Source organism: Felis catus, chromosome A3, assembly GCF_018350175.1.
Source record: "Felis catus isolate Fca126 chromosome A3, F.catus_Fca126_mat1.0, whole genome shotgun sequence".
NCBI lineage: Eukaryota > Metazoa > Chordata > Mammalia > Carnivora > Felidae > Felis > Felis catus.
The window spans coordinates 57,015,229-57,036,146 of NC_058370.1; the positions used below are offsets into that span (position 1 = coordinate 57,015,229).

The 20,918-nt window shown below is 38.6% G+C and overlaps 1 long non-coding RNA gene and 1 other non-coding gene across 2 annotated transcripts in view; one reads left to right on the forward strand and one right to left on the reverse strand.

Annotated features, from left to right (window-relative positions):
* Positions 1 to 20,369, forward strand: part of LOC123384414 — a 33,221-nt gene extending 12,852 nt beyond the window's left edge. The window contains exon 2 of the long non-coding RNA XR_006595464.1: positions 19,326 to 20,369. This is a non-coding gene — a long non-coding RNA (uncharacterized LOC123384414). The remainder of the gene's footprint in view (positions 1 to 19,325) is intronic.
* On the reverse strand, positions 15,516 to 15,622 carry LOC111560011. The gene has a single exon (XR_002741454.2). It is a non-coding gene; the product is annotated as a U6 spliceosomal RNA (small nuclear RNA).
* Positions 20,370 to 20,918: the final 549 nt, after the last annotated feature.

Genomic DNA, 20,918 nt, shown 5'->3' on the forward strand with positions numbered 1-20,918 from the left:
GAGCCCACTTTGGATCCTCTGTCTCCCTCTCTCTCTGCCCTGTCCGCTCTTGTGCACTTGCTCTGCTTGTCTCTCCTAAAAGTAAATAAACATTTTTTTTAAAATCGAAAAACGAAAAAAAAAACAAAAACAAAAAAAAAACAAAACAGAAAAACAAAAAAACTTCTTGGTTTCCAATAAAACATTCCACACACTAGAATCTAGTCAATGATAATTGCAAACAAGAGACGGTTCCTTCTTCCACATTTTTTAATGTTTATTTATTTATTTATTCACTCATTCAGAGAGAGAGAGAGAGAGAGAGAGAGAGAATATGAGCAAGAAAGGGGCAGAGAGAGAGAGGGAGAATCCCAAGCAGGTTCCACACTGTCAGTTCAGAGTGCAATGCGGGGCTCTATCTCACGGACCGTGAGACCATGACCTGAGCTGAAATCAAGAGTGGAATGCGAAAGCAACTGAGCTACCCAGGGACCCTGGTCCCTGCTTTCAAATTTGAATGTTGTGAGGAAGTGAGAAAAGGAAAAGCGTTATTACATAGCAGAGGGAGAGGTGTTGTGATAGATGAAGTGTTCTCTAATCCTTGTACGTGGCAAATCTCAGGCTATTTCCCTCCAGGCTCCAGTTTTTAACTCTGGAGTTTCAACAAAGGGAAAGGAAAAATGGAAAACCGGACATCTTGCCGAAGTCTGGTGCGGGGAATCCATGCTCTATACGGGACCAAGAGACTTCTCCTTTCAGACAATTGAGATCATTTCCAGGATTGAGTGGCTCTTAAGGGAGCTCTTCCATTTCCTCGCCCCCCCCCCCGCCCCAGGAAAATGCTCCCCTGCCATTTCTTCAAGTCCTGCCTTCTTTCTTAATTCACCCCTTCCCCATCCCGTCTTCCAGAATAAGCAATATTCCCTCCAAAAATCTTAACTCTCCAATCAAGGATTGCGTCTTACAAACTTCTCAAATTCAAATGAACCTCAAACATCCAAGTGACCAAATAAAGACTTTGGGGAAGATAAGATAACAGTTGTGTGAGCAGGAATGGAAGTCGGGGGAGGAGTGTCATTTACTCTAGTTTGCAATTTCCTCACTCTGTGAATATTAGAATATCATCTTTATATTGAATCCAGAAGGAGAGTTTTCCATAAGTAACCCCTTACCAGGTCAGTGTGCTATAATTGCAACCAGTTCATCACAAATTACAAAGTTTTCTTCCAGGACCATAGTGAGGAATGGGTGCTTTTAATAGCTTTTTCATAACTTCCAAATTCTGCCTCCCCAACAGAAAAAGCAACCAGTTTTGTAAAGAAGGTCATGCATAGGGGCAATTACATGGCTGGATTTTCAAAGATTCAGATTTGTGAGTTATCCAAATGACAACTAAAGCCAGAGAGGCAGATAAGATTATCTTCTCTCTTTACCTGGATGTAGAATCAGAACAAAAATGCTCTTTGGACAGAATATTAAAAGGGACAACATACATGTGAGAAGCTTGGGATGACCAATGTGCTGACCAGGGAAATAAGAGCTTCCCAGGAATGTTGGGGTGTTAGAGAAGATTGATGTGAAGGACGACACACATTGTTCATTGGACTTGGTAACAAAAAAAAAAATGTTTGAGTCGATTCACTGAAAGCAGTATATATGTTGGGGAGGCAGAAGCCAGATCATAATGAATTAAAGAGTGAATAGAGGGTCTAGAACATTTCTAGAACTATGGCAAATTAGATACCTTGAATGAACCTCCTTACTGAAAAAATTAATATACTGGGTAAAAACAAAACTAAATGAAAAAGAAGAAAGAAAGAAAGAAAGAAAGAAAGAAAGAAAGCACAGCTCCTTAAATGCATTGCTGAATTGATCTGGTATTAAATAATTTTCATGGGGAGCCTAGGTGGCTCAGTTGGTTAAGCTTCTGACTTCGGCTCAGGTCATGATCTTGCGGCTCATGAGTTCAAGTCCTGTGTCGAGTTCTGTGCTGACAGCTCAGAGCCTGCTTCAGATTCTGTCCCCCTCTCTCTCTTCCCTTCCCCCTCTTGTTCTCTCAATCTCTCAGAAATAAAACATTAAATTTTTTTAATTAAAAATATAATAATAATTTTCTTACAGGAAAAATGAAATGAAACTAGAACCCTAGCTTCCATTCTGGAGGCTTCTATCAGAACAACCTTGAAATTTTCAGCTCCCATGCTAAGAAAAACACAGGCTATCAGGTGGATGGTAAGCCTACGACCAGTTCAAGCAGGAGGCAATCTCATAGATTTTCATGTAAAGCTAGGGACTGAGGCTTTCCCATCAGAAAAAGACAAAGGTAAAGGAGAAGAGAGGTAAAGAACAAGGACACTTGCTCTTTCAAACTATTTGCTGGTTGAAAGAACAAATTTGTTCCGTGGAATCTAGACCTGCAAGTGGTCCCTTACATGAGATTTTATTCCGAGTTCACAATATCGATGAAATCCAAAATTTGACTTAAAGTAAAATCAGATCAGTAGCCCACTCAGCCAACTAGCAGAAGCAAAAGCAAATCCTTTCTAAGGCTTCACAGAATTCACGCATGGAACATTCTTAGAATGAGAGTAGTTCATATCTAAAAATAATAAACAGGCAAAGAAACAAGTCACCATGAGCAAGAGCCTCCAAAAAAACAGCTGCAGTGAAATGCCCTAAAGTATGCACTTCAGTGTCTCAGGGGGCCACAGAGTAGCCACAGGATGGTTTTAAATTTTTGAAGGAAACACAACAACAGTTGACATCTGTCAGATTCAGAGAGAAAAACTAACTCAGTCACAGTTTCAATATTAGATCATGCTACATCTCTTGCAATGACTGTAATATATCTTTGACAAGCTGCTATTGATTAAAAAAGAGAGAGAGAGAGGAAGTACATGTGAGCATAAGCATAAAACCAGAATAGAGAGGTCAGTGCCCCATCTTTTTCCAACATTTGAGAAGTTGCACCCCCCCCCCCCACAAAGGCACACACATCTCATCAGCACACAGAGGTGATTACTAACTCTGGACCAATATTTTAATTATGTTATTCACTTATGCAATTACAAAATAATATAAATTGTAAGTTATAAGTAAAAATTATGTAGTTATTTATTTAACGAATTATGGAGCTTTTTTAATGTGAGATTTTTCCAAACAGTCCATAGGTTAGTAGAACGTGAATACTTATTAAGTTGTTTGGACCTACCTACTAGTAGATAGATATTTCTTTTAGTCTGGGGACTCTGAATGAATCACGGGAAAGAATTTGGGTCCTCTGGGAAGTAGATGCCATTGCAGAGTTGGAAGTATGGGAGGTGCATTTAGGGTAATGTCCGTGAAGGGTAAAGGAGAAAAGAAGAGAAGTAGATGGGGAAAGCCTTGAGATTATGATGCAAGCCTAGTAACTCCAGTGGAAAGGATTGGGTAGGAGAAATGTCAACTGGGTTACAGCTCTGAGAATGTCTCTGTAATCCTAACAGGGAGCTCAGATATAAGGACTGCCCACAGAGGAGTCCTGCATTGGGAAAAAATGGCCAAACGCTGATTCCTCATTATACTCAGACATCGACTGAAATTCAGCTGCCTGAGGACAATATGACTTAAAGCAGATCCTAAGCACTGCAGCTGAAGGGGCCAGTTTTCTGTTCTGCCCACAGCATCACCCTCTTGCAGGGTTATCTTAGCAGTGCCATCTGCTACAGCTACAGGGTCTGTGGGAAAGATCAGACAAGAGCTCTTTCACGGGATTCTCCTCCTGAGCAGAATTTGGAAGAGGGAGGTTGTTAGAAGGAACAACCCCCTACCATTGCTGCATTAGTTGTGGGGCCACAACTAGTATCCATTGTCTTCCTTTTCACTTTTCATTTTAACCTCCCCCCTCCCCCCAGCTTTCATCTCTATAGCTTTGGATAGCTTACCTAGTAGTATGACCTTAAGACCAATTGGTAAAGGTATGAGCCTTGGTTATAAAATCCTCCTCAGGTCCCATTGGCTACATTTTTCCATCCATAGTGACTACTGGGCAAGAGAGTACCAAAAGGTGCCTAGTGGCTCACCAAGGGCCCCCATATATTACTTCCTGCTTCCATTGTATAAAAGTGGCTCTACTCTCTCACACTGGTTGACTGGAGCAATATATAGAGTGGCGTTCCTCTAAAGAAATGAAGGGAGGGGCGCCTGGGTGGCGCAGTCGGTTAAGCGTCCGACTTCAGCCAGGTCACGATCTTGCGGTCTGTGAGTTCGAGCCCCGCGTCGGGCTCTGGGCTGATGGCTCAGAGCCTGGAGCCTGTTTCCGATTTTGTGTCTCCCTCTCTCTCTGCCCTTCCCCCATTCATGCTCTGTCTCTCTCTGTCCCAAAAATAAATAAACATTGAAAAAAAATTAAAAAAAAATAAAAAAAAAGAAATGAAGGGAAAAAATGAAAAAAGAACAAGAAAAAAATTTTGAAAGATAGTAAGAAGAGATGAGAAGGGGAAAAAAGACACACAGAAAAGCAGGAAAAATGAGAACACATAATAAATACAAAGTTAAAAATAAATCCAAATTAAACAATGACCACAATAAATATCAGTGGACTAAATCTCCAGTTAAAAGATAAGGATGTAAGTCTGAGTAAAAGCAATATAATAAGAGTAAAACAAATAAAACAAACATATTCACTGTTTATAAGAGAGGTCCCTTGAGCAAAAGGGTAGAGAAAAATTAAATCTCAAGATAAAGAAAAAGAAAAACTAGGAACATACAAACAAAAAGAAAACTGGTGTAGCTATAGTAATTTTAGATCAAATATCACTTAATACCAAAAGCTGTATTAATAAAATAATAGTAAAGTATTTCATTCACCAGGAAGACATGACAATTTTAAGCTAATACATTATTAACACAGTCTCAAAGATACATAAAGTATAAATTTATAGGCTACAAAGGAAAATGGATTCATCTGACATCTTAGTGAGATTTAACACACATATTTCAATAGATGATAGAGTACAGTAAAAAATAAGACACATTAACAAAACATAGGGATATAAAATACTTGAATATTATAAGTAAAAAATTTCACCTAATGGGTGTATATAGAAATATCTCCCATCAATTGAAGACAACTTATTTCTGAAAAGCACATATGGAACAATTACAAAACCAATGAAATGCTAGTCCACAAAGCCTTCAAAAAATATGAAAGGACATGTATCACACAGAGCATTTTGCCTGATCTGACCTCAATAAAATGTAGTCATAAATCATTAAAAAAAGATAATGAGAAATAGCTCACATATTTGGAAATTAAAAACCATGTTCTAAATAACTCATGGGTCAAAGAATAAATCATAAGGGAAATTAGAAAAGTAAAGTAGAATGATAACAGAACAATAGTTAATAAATCTGTGGGCTGTTGCTAAAGCTAAATTCTCAAGAGAAAGTGGTAGCCTTGAACACTCACAAAGAAAGTCTCAAACTTAATGAATCAGTTATTCAACTTAGAAATTATCTAAGGAGAAATAGGATAAACCGAAAGAGAGAGAAAGAAAGAAAGAAAGAAAGAAAGAAAGAAAGAAAGAAAGAAAGAAAGAAAGGTGGAGATCATTTTCTAGAAAAATAAAACTTCTGAAAATACCTCAAGGAGAAATACCCAGCATCATTCTGAAACATTTTTTTAAAAATGGACTCAGTAAACAAAATTCTTCTCCTATATCTCCCTACAAAATGGAAAAACCAGCACTTTAATTCTACCAAACACTCAAATAATACTTCCAGAATATAAGAACAAGGAGAAACACTCAGTTAAGCTTCATATCCATATTGGAAAAGGACAGTGTAAAAAAAAAAAAATACAGATCTCACACTCTCACACATGCATGTAGATATAAACATTATAAACAAAATATTAGCAAGTAGAACTCAGTATTATATGTTCTAAAAATGATAAAATTCATTGAGAGAAAATAGAGAAAGCAATTTTCTAGGAAAATAAAGTTGGTTTAATGTCAGAAAACCGATTGATGTAATTCAATGCATTAGAGATCAACCAAGAAAAAACATATTCTTGTCTCAATAAATGCAGGAAAAAATTATGTGACATTTAACTTCCGTTTGTAGTTTAAGATAGAATAAACATCTTAGCAAATTATGACCAAGGAATTTCCTTAAGATAATAAAAGAATTTCCCAGGAATCTCTCATATTTCTGCACATCTTGTGGACAGACACATTAGCTGCCTTTGTTTTGGACTATCTTTGCAAAGATGCTTATATTGCTAACAACCTTGAAATATAGCGAATCCCTACAAAAGGTAGATTTGTTTACTGCATAGTAGAATAAAGATAATAGCTCAACCAAAATGGTGGCGCAGCCACCATTACTCAACACAGATAAACAATTAGACTACTATTCATGACCAGAGACAGCCCTGGAACAGGTCTGGAGTCCTCTTAAGAAGCTTTACCAGCACCGTGGAACAAAAAAACCTAAGAATGGCCACACAAAGGGGGAAGAAAAGTAGCTTTGTTTTACCTACCCCATCGATCCCCAAGCTAGCATTGCTGATCCAGTGCTGAGAAGGAACTTCCCATTTGGAAAAAGTTCCCTTAATGGAGAAAGGGAGACTAGTGAGTGACCAATTACCCCAGCCTTTCAGAGCACCCTACAAAGGACTCGTTTCCTTTTCACCCCACCTAGAGATCAGCAAAGCTAAGATGTGCATGCACAAAGAAGCAACCACAGTCCCCATGACCCGCTCTGCAGACAACTACAGTGGCTTTGCCACAGAAGAAATCAAAGGCTAACACAACCACCGCAGACCTCCTGCACATTCTCCTTGTTTTTTTTTTTTTTTTTGTCCTACAGGTATTCACAGGCACAGACACTAACTTCCTCTTGGCTCCTTCCATCCCAGTTGCCCTTGCAGGAGCCACAGCCACACCAGGAGCCAGCCCTGGTTTCTGGGGCTGTACAAGGGCAAAACACTTGCCTACATCCCTGCTGCTGTCCCCCACCATCATGTGTGCATTTGTTTCTGCACCTGCACACTGATGACCTGATGCCTATCAGAGGCCTGCACTGCAGTACATCTATGGGGAGACTGTGCAGGCATAAGGTTTCACATTCACATCCAGGGCCTCTGCAACTCTTTGTGAGTCTGAACCTGACCCTTTCCCTGTCACTGGCGGGGCCCATTTGATCTAGCTCATCCAGCTGTGCACCTGCATGACCTTGGCCTGATTCCTGACACCAGTTTCCACCGCTGTGCACCTGAAGGAAGGCCCATCACCCACAATAAAGCATGCCAACAGCCAGGGTCCTTACAGCAGCCAGTATGCCCACGTTTGGCCTTGGTCATTGCCTTTGGGACTGGCTTCCACCACTACATGTGTATCTACAACCAGTCCCTGCCACTAAACAGACACCTACAACTGGTCCCTGCACCTGAGTGTATGCCACTGACTCTAGTCACCACTGCCTGCCCTACTGCCTTGTCAATAAGGACCGTAATAGCTCTTGAGATGGCTATAGATCCCCACAAACTAGCCAAGGACCACACAGTTGTCCATGTTGTGGACCCCAGAAGCCTGAGATGAAGAGATATCAAGATCCTTTTTCTCCAGGGCTTGGAGTCACCACACTCCCCCCACACTTACGGCCCTCCACCACTAGACTCAGATACAGCACATTCCAGAACACCCCCACTTGCAGATGAAGGGCTTTTCTTACTGAGGTCAGTTTATAAAGTCTAGAAGAAGTGACTTTTTCAAACGTGCAGACACCTAAACAAGGCTACAGGGGTCTTCCCTGAAGAATCAGGGAAACATGGCAGCATAAAAGGAACATAGGAGGCTTCCAGTGACCGGCCTGAAAGAAATAGAAATACATAAATTGCTCAACAAAGAATTCAAAATAATTGTTTTAAACATGATCAGACAACTGATAACATAGATAAGTAACTTAAAGAAATCAGAAAAACAATACAAGAAAAAAACTAAGAAGTTCAACACAAAGATAGAAAACATAAAAAAGAACTAAACAGAATTTGGGGAGTTGAAAAATACAATGACTGAACTGAATAATTTAAGACAGAGCTTTGCCAGTAGACTTGACTAGGCAGAAGAAAGAATCAATCAGCTTGAAAACAGAGCAACTGAAATTGTCCAATAAGAAGAGGAAAAAAAAATGATGAAAGCCGATGGACATGGGACCATTAAGAGAAACAAAGTATTCCCCACTGGAGTTCCAAAAGTAGAAGAGAGGAAAAAAGGGGTAGAAAGCTTATTTAAAGAAATGATGGCTGAGAACTTCCTGTACCCTGGAAAAAATTTTGACAACCAAGTGCATGAAGCTAATAGGTCACCCTAAAATTTCAATACAAAACAGTTTTCTCTGAGACACATTTTTAAAAATGTTTTATTTATTATTTTTGAGAGAGAGACAGACACAGAATGTGAGCAGGGGAGGGGGAGAGAGAGAGGAAGACACAGAATCCCAAGCAGCCTTCAGGCTCTAAGTTGTCAACACAGAGCCCAATACAGAGCTCGAAATCATGAACTGTGAGATCACGACCTGAGTCAAAGTCAGACACTTAATGGACTGAGCCACCCAGGCACCCCTCTTCTGGGAAACATTATAATAAAACTCTCTAAAATCAAAGACACAGGGAGAATTTTAAAAGTAGCAAGAGAAAAAAATTCTCATAAAAGGGAATCCTCCCAAGGCTATCAGCAGATTTCTCACCTGAAATCTTTTGGTCAGGTGAAACTTTTCAGGGTAGGAGACAAGGGGATAATATATTCAAAGTGCTGGAAGAAATACATTGCAAACCAATAATATTTTATCCATCAAAGTTGTCCTTCAAAAATGAAAGCAAGATAAGGACTGTCCCTAACAAACAAAAGCTGAGGGAGTTCATCACATTTAGACCTGCCTTACAAGAAACGCTACACAGAATTTTTGGAACTGAAGGGAAGAACGCTAATTAGTAACATGAAAATATATAGAACTATTCAACACCATGGTAAAGGAGATTAGATATGCAGATTCATAATATTCTAGTACTGTAATGCGGTAATGTGTTAACCACTTTAATAAAAATCATAAAAGTTAAAAGTGGTTAAAATAGCTAGAGCTACAAGAATTTGTTAATACATACACAATATAAAAAGATGTAAATTGTGACATTGAAAATATAAAATGTCAGGGAGGAGTAAAAAAGTAGAGATTTTGCATCTGATTGAAGTTAAGCTATTATCATCTTAAAAAATGTGATATCTATAAAATGTTTCAAGGAAACCTCCAGATAACCGCAAAATAAAAATCTATAGTACTTGCACAAAAGAAAAAGAGAAGAGAATCAGTATATTACTACAGAAAATCATTATTCAAAAAGGAAAACAGTGAGAAAAGGGGAAAAAAAGAAAAGAAACTATAAAACAGCCACAAAATGATTAACAAGATGGCAAGAGTAAGTCTTCACCTATCAATCAGTTTAAATATAAATAGATTAAATTCTCCAATATAAAACATAGAATGGCTTAATGGATTAAACACACACACACACACACACACACACACACACACACAAGACCAACTATATGCAGCCCACAAGAGACTCACATCAGGACATCCATATGGTCAAAGAGAAGAGATGGAAAGAGATACTCCATGCAAATGGAAACCAAAATAGAACTGAAGTAGCCATACCTCTATCAGACAAAACAGACTTTAGGTCAAGTGTGTAATATGAGGCAAAGAATGTTGTCATATAATGTTAAAGGTGTCAATTCATCAAGAAGATATAATAATTATAAATATTTATGTACCTAAGATCAGAACACTTAAATATATTAAGCATATTATAACAGATCCAAAGGGAGTAATAGACAATACAATAATAGCAGAGGACTTAAATACCCAGGTCACTTTCAACACCCAGACAGAAAATCAGTAAGGAAACATTGGACTTGAAGTACACTTTAGACAAAATAAAACACACCAGCAAATAGTGGCAGAATACATCTTTCTTTCAAGCACACATGGGACATTCTCCAAGATATATCATATGTTATGTCACAAAACGACTCTTGGCAAATTTTTAAAAACTGAAAGCATACAAGTATTTTTGTGACCATAATGTTGTGAAATAAGAAAGTAATAACAGAAGAGAAACTAGAAAATTTACAAACATGCTAAAAGTAAACAACACCCAAATAACCAACGGTTCAAAGGTAAAAGCAAAATGGAAATCAAAACATATATTGAAGCAAATGAGAACGTAAACATACCGTAACTAAATTATGGGACGCAGCTAAAGCAGTGCTAAGAGAGAAATTTATGGGTTACACGCCTACGTTAAAAAAAAAAGAAACTCACTTAACTTTATAGTTCAATAGAAGAAGAAGAAATAAAGCCCAAAGTTAACAGAAGGAAGGAAGTAACAAATGTGAGACAAAAAAATAAATGAAATTTAGAATAAAAAAAAAGAAAATATCAAAAAGCTAAAGTTGAGTTTTTTAAAGCAAAAACAAAACTGAAAAACTAGCTAAATTTACCAAGAGAAAAGAGAAACCTAAAATAAATACAATTATAAATGAAAGAGGATTCATTACAACTGATACCACTGAAAAGCAAAGAATCATAAGACTCCCAAAAGGATTAATATGCCATCAAATTGGACAACCTAAAAGAAATGAAAACCTCCCAGAAATTATATGACCTGCCATGTCTGAATCATGAAGAAATAGAAAATTTGAGCAGATCGATAACAAGAGGTTGAATCAGTAATCCAAATCTCCCAAAATAACCCTCCCCAAACCAGAAGCTTCACAGGTGAACTCTCCCAAACATTTAAAGAAGAATTCATGCCAAGCCTTCACAAACTCTTCTGAAATTTGAAGAAGAGGGAGTACACCCAAATTTATTTTATGAGGCCAGCATTATCCTTGTACCAAAGCCAGGTAAGGATAATACAAAACAAGCAAACAACAACACAAACTATAAACCATTAGACTTGATGAATATAGATGCAAAAAATCTCAACAAAATAAAGCAAAGCAAATTTAACAACAAATTAAAAGAATCATACACCATCATCAAGTCTCCCTGGGAAGCAAAAATGGTTAAAAATATGCAAATAAGTGTGATAGACTACATTAATAGTAGTTTGTCTTTCAAGACAAAAATCACATGACCATCAGGAGATGCAGAAAAGGCATCTGACAAAATTCAACACCCTTTATATGTTGAAAACTGTCAACAAATTGGGTTTAGAAGCAGCATAACAAAAGCCTTGTATGGCAAACCCATAGTTAACCACATACTCAATGGTGAAGGGTTGAAAGCTTTTCCTCTAAGATTGGAGACAAGATAAGCGTGCCCATTCTTTTTTTTTTTTAAGTTTATTTATTTGGAGGTGGGGACAGAGGGAGAGAGAGAGAAAGAGAGAGCCCCAAGCAGGCTCCATGCTGTCAGAGCAAGCCCGACATGGGGCTTGAACTCACAATCCATGAGATTATGGAGATTATTTGACCTGAGCCCAAATCAAGAGTTGGATGTTTAACCAACTGAGCCACCCAGGCACCTGAAGGGTGTCCATTGTCACCACTCCTTTTCAACATAGTATTGGAAGTCCTAGCCAGGCAATAAGGTAAGAAAAAGAAATAAAAGGCATTCAAATCAGAAAGGAAGAAGTAAAATAATTTCTGTTTGCTGATAATTTAACCTTGCATATAGAAAATCCTAAAGACTCAACCAAAAAACTGTTGGAACTAATCAGCGAATTCAATAGTTTCACAATACAAAACCAACATACAATATTAGTTGCATTTCTACATGCCAACAGCGAGCTATCTGAAAAAGAAAGAAATAAACTAATCTTATTTATAATAGCTGCCAAAATAATAAATTACAGGAATAAATTTAACCAAGGGCATGAAAGATCTGTATACAGAAAACTATAAGATACTGATGAAGGGGCGCCTGGGTGGCGCAGTCGGTTGGGCATCCGACTTCAGCCAGGTCACGATCTCGCGGTCTGTGAGTTCAAGCCCCGCATCAGGCTCTGGGCTGATGGCTCAGAGCCTGGAGCCTGTTTCTGATTCTGTGTCTCCCTCTCTCTCTGCCCCTCCCCTGTTCATGCTCTGTCTCTCTCTGTCCCAAAAATAAATAAAAACGTTGAAAAAAAATTAAAAAAAAAAGATACTGATGAAAAAGACTAAAGACACAAATAAATGGAAGATAATTTGTATTTATTGATTATGAGCGTTAATATTGTTAAAATGTCCATGCTATCCAACACCACTTACAGAGTCAATGCAACCCCCATCAAAATTTCAATGGCATTTTTCATAGAAAGAAAAAAAAAATCCTAAAATTCACACGGAATCACAAGAGACCCCAAATATCCAAAGCAATCTTGAGGAAGAACAAAGTTGGAGACACAGATCAAGGAAACAGAGTCAAGAGCCCAGAAATAAATTCTAGTATAGATAGTCAACTAATATTTGAGAACAGAACCAAGAATAGTCAATAGTATATTGATACACTATTGTGTCAGGATTGTCTATTCAATAAATGGTGCTGGGAAAACTGGATATCCACGTGCAAAAGAATGGTATTTGCTGCCTTACACCGCTGGCAAAAATTAACTGGAAATGCATTAAGGACTTAAGCACAGGCACGAAATTGTAAAATTCCTAGAAGAAAACACAGGAAACACACTCCTTGATGTCAGTCCTGTCCACGGGTTTTTGGAAATGACACCAAAAGCACAAGCAACAAAAGCAAAAATCTAAAAGTGGACCTATATCAAAATAAAAAGCCACTACACAGCCACATAAATAATGAACAAATTGAAAAACGTATGAAACAGCAAAAGATATTTGCAAACCATATATCTGATAAAGGGTTAATACCCAAAATCTGTAAGGAACTCATATAGTTCAATGGCAAAACCAGAAAGCCCAGTTAAAAACTGGGAAGAGAAGTTAAATACACATTTTTCCAAAGACATACTAATGCCTGATAAGTATATGAAAAGGTACTTAACATCACTAAATCATGAGGAAAAAGCAAATCAAAACAAGGTATTACTTCATATCTGTTAGAATAGCTATTATCAAAAAGACAAGAAATAACAAATATTGGAGAGTATGTGGAGAAACGTGAACCGTTGTGTACCATTGGTGGGAATGTAAATTCATGCAGCCACTATGGAAAATAGTATAAGGATTTCTTTAAAAATTCAAAACAGAACTACCGTATGATTCAGCAATCTCACTTCTTCTTTTTTTTTTAATTTTTTTTTCAACGTTTATTTATTTTGGTGACAGAACGAGACAGAGCATGAACGGGGGAGGGGCAGCGAGAGAGGGAGACACAGAATCGGAAACAGGCTCCAGGCTCTGAGCCATCAGCCCAGAGCCTGACGCGGGGCTCGAACTCACGGACCGCGAGATCGTGACCTGAGCTGAAGTCGGCCGCTTAACTGAAGTCGGCCGCTTAACCGACTGCGCCACCCAGGCGCCCCTCAGCAATCTCACTTCTAAGTATGCACAGAGAAAAATGAAATCACCATATCAAAGAAATGTCTGTACTCTCATGTTCATTGTGGCGTTATTTACAATAGCCAAGACATGGAAAAAACCTAACTATCCATCAATGGATGAATATATAAAGCAGATGTGGTGTGTGTGTGTGTGTGTGTGTGTGTGTGTGTGTATACACACAAAGATATATATACATAATGGAGTAATATTCGGCCATAAAAAAGAAGAACATGCTGTCATTTGTGACAGCACGGATGGACCCTGAGGACATTATGCTAAGTGAAATAAGTCAGACAGAGAAAGACAAATACTGTATGATTTCACTTACATACAGAATATAAAAACATCAAACTCATAGAAGCAGAGAACAGAATGGTGGTTGCCAGGAGCAGAGGGGTGGGGAAAATAGGCAGATATTGGTCAAAAGGTACAAACATCCAGGTAGAAGATACGTTCTAGGGACCTAATGTACAAGGTGGTGACTATAATTAACCATACTGTACCGTATGCTTAAAGGTTGCTATGAGAATAGAGCTCTCATGTTCTCCCATTACAACAAAAAGTTTGTAATTAGATGGGGTGAAGGATGTGCTAAGAGACCTAATTATAGTAGCGTGTCATAATATACTCGTATCAAATCATCACATGGTGCACCTTAAACTTACATAATGTTTTATGTCAATTATTTTTCAATAGACCTGGGGGTGGAGAAAGATGGCTAGAAAGTGCTTGTGTAGACAAGTAGTGTTCATTTTAAATGTTCTGACAAAGAAATATCTAAGCAAAGACCTGAAAGGAGTGAGGGATTAAGCCATGCAGATATTTGAGGCATGAAGTTTCCAGGCAGACATAAAATTAAGTGCAAAGCAAAATCTGGACAAGAGAAGGCAAGTGCGATGCTTAGGTTGTAAAGTGGGAGGAAGCCACTGACTCCCAGCTCATGCAAATAGCACTTGATCCTGGAGAGGCCCTGGAGGCAAGCTGTATCTGGCAAGTTTCTGGAATAGTAAGGTGTTGGTTGAGTCAGCCTGGAGCAAAGGAACCAGTATGGAGAGCAGCTGGCGAGTTCAGAGGCGTAAGGAGGCCACCTTAGGCCTCCCAGGCATTGTAGGGAGATTGGCTTTGATCTGAGTAAAATGAGCTATTGTAAGGTTTGAAGCTGAGGAGTGCTGTAATACAAGTTAAAAAAGAAAAGAGGAATAAAAACCAAGAAAGAATGAAATAAAACCGCCCTTCTCTTGAAAAAAATAAATAAAACTGCCCTAACGGCAGGTGGTATAATTACCATAGAAAACCTAACAAAGTCAACAGAAAGCTTGTTGGAAAAATCAGAGATGGGCATGGTTGTTGGATTTGAAGTCAGCAATGAAACCAATAGTGTTCCTTTATGACAGAAGTACCAAAGACAAAATATTACAGAAACGAATATCTGATGTATAAGAACAAATGAGTAATATGTACATTGTCCAGGCACTAACTGAACGAAAATAGCCATGGTCTTTATGGATAAAATTTGAAAACTTTATTAAGAGAAAAAGAAAGATTGGAATAAACTGAGATGCATCTTATGTACAGGATTTAATATTTAAAGATATCCATTGTAACCCAAAAAGTCAATGAATTTAATGCGAAAAAGACAATATTTCCTTTTGGGGCAAACTTCAGATAGGCTCATTGCCCATCATGAACGATTTGAGGGGCGCCTAGGTGGCTCAGTCGGTGGAGCATCTGACTCCCGGTTTCACTCAGGTCATGATCTCCTGGTTTGTAAGTTCGAGCGCCGTGCTGGGCTCCACGGAGCCTGCTTGGGATTCTCTCTCTGTTTCTTTGTCTATCTGTCTCTCTCTCTCTGCTCCTCCCCCGCTCACACATGCTCACTCTCTCTTTCTCTCAAAATAAATAAATAAACTTAAAAAAAAAAAAAAAGATTTGAGTGCCTTAAGCTTGGGTTTCCTCTCTCTCTGTTTTTTGTTTTTTTTGTTTTTTTGTTTTTTTTTTTTAAATATAGAACGCTTCACGAATTTGTGCATCATCCTTGCGCAGGGGCTACGCTAATCTTCTCTGTATGGGTCCAATTTTAGTATATGCGCTGCCAAAGGGAGCGCGGGTTTCCTCTCCTATAACACAATTCGTGTTCGGGCATCCCCTGCCCTGTGGGAATGGGGCTTGGAGAGCCTACACAGAAATGACGACAGTCTGGCTACTTCTATCAGCTATAGCAAACGAGATCTCCTCTGTCTCTGTCTTGTAGTTTCACGTTCTCCTTCAGTAGAACGGAAACTAACTTGTTAACTTGCAAGTCGGTTACCCATATGGGAGAAAGTGAAATTGGATTCCCACCTGAAACCACACATCAAAATCGATTTCAGGTTGATTAAAGGCTTAGAAGCAAAAGCCAAATAATTAAAACTTTAAGATGACATTTTAGGAGAATCTTTATGACCTCAATACAAAGAAGAATTCATGCCAGAAGAAGTGGGAATTGTAATAAAAATTGATAAATTTAAATCTTTTAATACTGCAAATTTCTATTTATAAAAAAGGCCACGATCGTGGTGAAAAGATAAGCCATTAAACGGGAGAAGATATTGCTAATCCATATAACTGACAAGGGAGTAGTATTCAGAAAAAGTAAAGAACTCCTAATGTTATCAAAAAGAGAAAAACAAATCGACTTTTTAAATTAAGACAAATGCCGTGGAAGGACATTTCACTGAAGATATATAAAAAGGCTCTTAAATACATGGAAAGAGCCTCGATCTTATTTGGAACCATGGAAATACAAATGTTAACTACAATAAGATACATTTTCCCACCCACTGAATTGTCAAATATTTTCTTAAAAAATCAGTTTATACCCAGGGCGCCTGGGTGGCTCAGTCAGTTAAGCATCCAACTTCGGCTCAGGTCATGATCTTGTGGTCATGATCTTGTGGTTCATGAGTTCAAGCCTTGTGTCAGGCTCTGTGCTGACAGCTCAGAGCCTGGAGCCTGCTTTGGATTCTGTGTCTCCCTCTCTCTGCTCGTCCCCAGCTCACTCTCTCTCTCTCGCTCTCTCTCTCTCTCTCTCAAAAATACATAAACATTTAAAAAAATTTTTTTAAATCAGTTTATATCCGACATGGAGTAGGATGTGAAATATCAGAAACTTCACTACTGGTAAGAGGGTAAACTGATACACCTTTTGGCAAAATGTTTGGCATTACCATTTAAAGCTGAACATGAGCGTACCTTTCAATCCCCAAGTCCAATCCTACCTGGTTGCACAAGTGAACCAAATGATGCTTTTGAAAATGTCCATAGCAACATTGTTCATAATGATAAATCTTTGAAGGGTACCTGGGTGGCTCACTCAGTGGAGCATCTGGCTCTTGTCTACTGGCTTGGGTCATGATCCCAAGGTCATGGGATTGAGCCTTGTGTTGGGGTCCATGCTGAGCATGGAGTCTGCTTAAGACTCTCTCTCTCCTTCTGCCCCTCCCACTTGCTCGTGTGCTCTCTCTTTCTAAAAATAAAATAAAATAAAATAAAATAAAATAAAATAAAATAAAATAAAATATTTTAAAATATGTATAATAATAATAATAGTAATAATAAATCCTGGAAACAGCCAATAGCCTTAAGTAATGACAATGGACAACTAAATGTTACTATATTCACATAATGAAGTGCAGCTGTCAAAATCAGTGAATTACTGTCCATCCATTAATATGAATGGATCTGAAAAGCATAATATTGAAAAAGGGGAATTTAGTATAGCACAGTTACTGATTAAAAAGCTCTAAAACAGGTGAAAGTAAATAAAGTAGTGCTTGAGGATACAGGTATACGAATATAACCAGAATGAAAAAGCAAAGAATTGGCACAAATTCAAGATAATATTATAATTATCTCTCTGAGAAAGAGGGACCTACTCTTGATGGCAGCACAGAGGGAATTGCTAAGGACAGAAAATGTTTTGTTTCCGAATCTCGGTTGTGGGTCCAAGGGCATTAATTTTATTATTATTGTTTTTAAGTATACAGTACAAACATTTTATTGGCATATTTCACAATAAAATTTCGAAGGCATTTTCAGTAGAACGGCATGATGACTTCTTCAACATATACATTATAAAATATAGAAAGCCTAAATGCCCTTTGTAGTCAACAGAGACAAATTACTCATTTTAAATGATGTTTTGGCGTTACAGCTCAAATATCTTTCCCAAAAGTCACTTCCCACTGCATTTTAGCATTTATGTAACACACTCTTCTCTCGTTGCTTCCAAAATTGGACTCCCTGACACATGGAAATCGCCGGTGCTCTCCTGTTTGTTTGTTTGCTTGTTTGTTTGTTGTTGCTTTGGCAAAAAGTGAAATTATGAGATATATTCTTTTGCTGGAAAAAGGTAAGAGGCAACTAACCACTCTAACACTTTTGGCATTTAGGGGTGCCCATTTTTCTGTGGTTCTACACAGACTTCATTGTGAGTTAACATTGCAAACACTATGTGATGAGTCAGGCAGTCAATCCTGAGGGGTCACTGGGCAGATGTCAGGGTAATGCCACACTCAAAATGGCACCAGATCACGATGACTCCAGAACGTAAACAAGTAATTCCCCAGCACAGAGTCCGACTCTTGTCTCCGTATCAAAACTTCGACCTGCTTTATTTCTGTCTTATCCTATCTCTTTGGCCTGAGATATCTACTGATTTTTTCATTCATGAATTCGTAGAAAATCTAAAGCCAAGGGGTTAAAGGATTCTTAAAGTACCCGTCAGAGAAAGAAGTAAGGAGAAAGACAGTGGCGTGCTCAAACAAATTAGAAATTTTGATTACTACTGCTCGAGGCCAGCAATATTTGTGTGTTTCAGGCCCAAGGGTGCCAGGCCAACTGTGGAAAAGACAAAATTAATTAATGTTTTCTGAGATTAATTAGAAAATTAAATGGAAGTATAATGAAAACCAGCATGGTTTAGCTCACTGGATTTATAACTGCGTGCCACTAAATTTCAGAGTTGTTCAAAATTTCTATGTATTATTTGAATAAAAATGTAGTGAGATAGGCTTTTTTTTTTTTTACCTCCAACTCTAGCATCTAATTCTAAAAAGAACTGCTAGAATCTTCACAGTATTATAAAGCACAGAGCTGTCTGGCAGCATTGGTCCGAGTTAATGTTCTTCTTAGAGTACCTTTAAGTGGTATAAATTAAAACGCTCCATTTTTGGGGTGGAATTTTGGAAGGTTGCCACACGCTATTTTGTTGGCCTCTCTACTGGATGGTCCCTCTGGATTTCACGGGCCTTTTTCCAGCTGAAACCTTTTTGGTCAATGCATGACATCATCCATCAACCAGAGGAGGTATAAAGACAAAACAAGGCAATAAATGCCGGTGGGGGTACACAAACAGCCAGACAAGCATGACTTCAACTTTGCCACATGGAAGTTATGTGACAACTGTTTTCACCTTCTTTGACCATAAGTCTTGTTTTCTGTAGAATGGGTATATTGTAAATGTTTTGCATATGTCCATTTCGAGCTGTCAGGTAATGAAACAGGAATGAGCCAATTATCCTATCACAATCCCATCAATGGGGATTTTACTATAGCTTGAGATGGCTGGCATTTAAAGGTATTCAATCATTGCAAATGTAAAAAAAACTGTAAGTGCATACAATTATGAGTAAATACAATTGTCTCTCATCAGACTTTAGATAAATCTTCCACCTGTCATGGCCAGTACTCAGGCATCTTGTTCAAACTTTACCTCTGCCCACTTTTCAAACCCAGCTCTTCTGAGTTTGTTTTCTGCTCTCTCTCCAGTGCTTGTATGTATAGATGCCACCATCGAATGTATATTGGGATAAAGAGAAGACCAACCCAACTCTTCTGCTCACTATCAGCCAAGCAGTCGTCACCAGAGCCAGCAGGATGCAGCGGATAACTGATCATGGAAGGTAGTATGTTTCAGAAGCCGGTGATTAGCATTAGAGCAGAGAATTTCACTCCATGTTCTTCATAAGCTCTCAAGGTGATTCTGAAAGTCACCATGTTTGAGAAGCACTCTGCTGCTGACATAGAAGCTGCCCTCAATTTATTGCTTTATTTTTCATCTCCTGTGTCACATGCACCTGGCACCGAGATATGGGACATAAACAATGAAACTGCTGGCAAGATGGTAACTTACGGCAGAGATGAAACTCACCATACACTCTAAAAGCATGGACGCTGCTCAAGGAGGTTTCAGTCATTGACATACCAGAAACTTGGCTTCACTTGGCAGACTGCCCTGCTACCTCTTAGACTAATGACACGATGTCATGTATAAATGACTTTCTCTGTTTCGTTTCAGTCACTCCCAGAATGATCAGGAACTCATGTCATCTGTATTCAATCTAACGTCCAGTTCAGAGAAATAATAACCTCAGTGAGGGTAAAGAAAGTAGGCTTTAGGCTTTTGGCTTCCAAGATGAGCTAGGTTCAAGAACAGAAGAGGGAAAGGAACCCAAGAACAGGCAGTCCAGATTCCAGGACAGAGTGGGAGCGAGAGGCAAGATTCAGCATGTCTGGTGCCGGAAAGGGGGCCACAGGGGCTGGGACGTGGGGAGCACCACCATGAAGTTAAAGCGGAAAGTAAAATTTCAGATGGAATAAAGGGAGACTCAGAGTCATCTGTTGGCAGTGTTGGTTTAGTCTTAATTTGAAACACATTTCGTGAATCCCTTCCATTTCCTCTGTGCAAAACCCAAAAGCTTTCATACCTGCATTTCTCTTCCCAAGAGGCAAGCCCCCAACTTCCTCGAGTGACTGAATCTCCTACAAGCACTCCGTTCTGCTTTAGAGGGAAATAAAGTATCCTGGCTAGCACGAAAATCTCTGCAACAGGAAAGAAGCCCTTCCACAGCTTTGCTGGGGAATCGCCGCTTTGATAAGACCAGGTCCACAGGAGTCTACACACACAAGTTCGAAAATTCTTCAAACCAGTCTTTCTTGTTTTAAAATAAGATACAGCAGCAGCAACAGCCAGGCTTTTATCCGCGTGTTCGCATTTGAACGTACTCCCCTACTTATAGGTCAGTTATGCCCATCTGAGCGGTTATTTTTTTTTTTCTTTCCATCCTCCCTCCCTGCTCCCTGGCTCCCTCATACGACTTTTATTTTTATTTCAGGTAGCACTATGGATAAAGACCTCAGGAAAAAAATACCAGTGCCCAAGACACTTTGATGGCCTCTTCCCTGTGTAATTATACTCACTCTTGATAACACTAAAGGCATGCCTTATTGGCGGTGGCACGGAGGCCTTCTTTTTCACAGGGAGATGGATTGTTTCTTTGGGCCTTGATGGTCTTCAAATTATCTCAGCGCCGAAAAGAGAGCAGAGTGAATTTTATTTTAACTCATTTTATTTCTGAATTT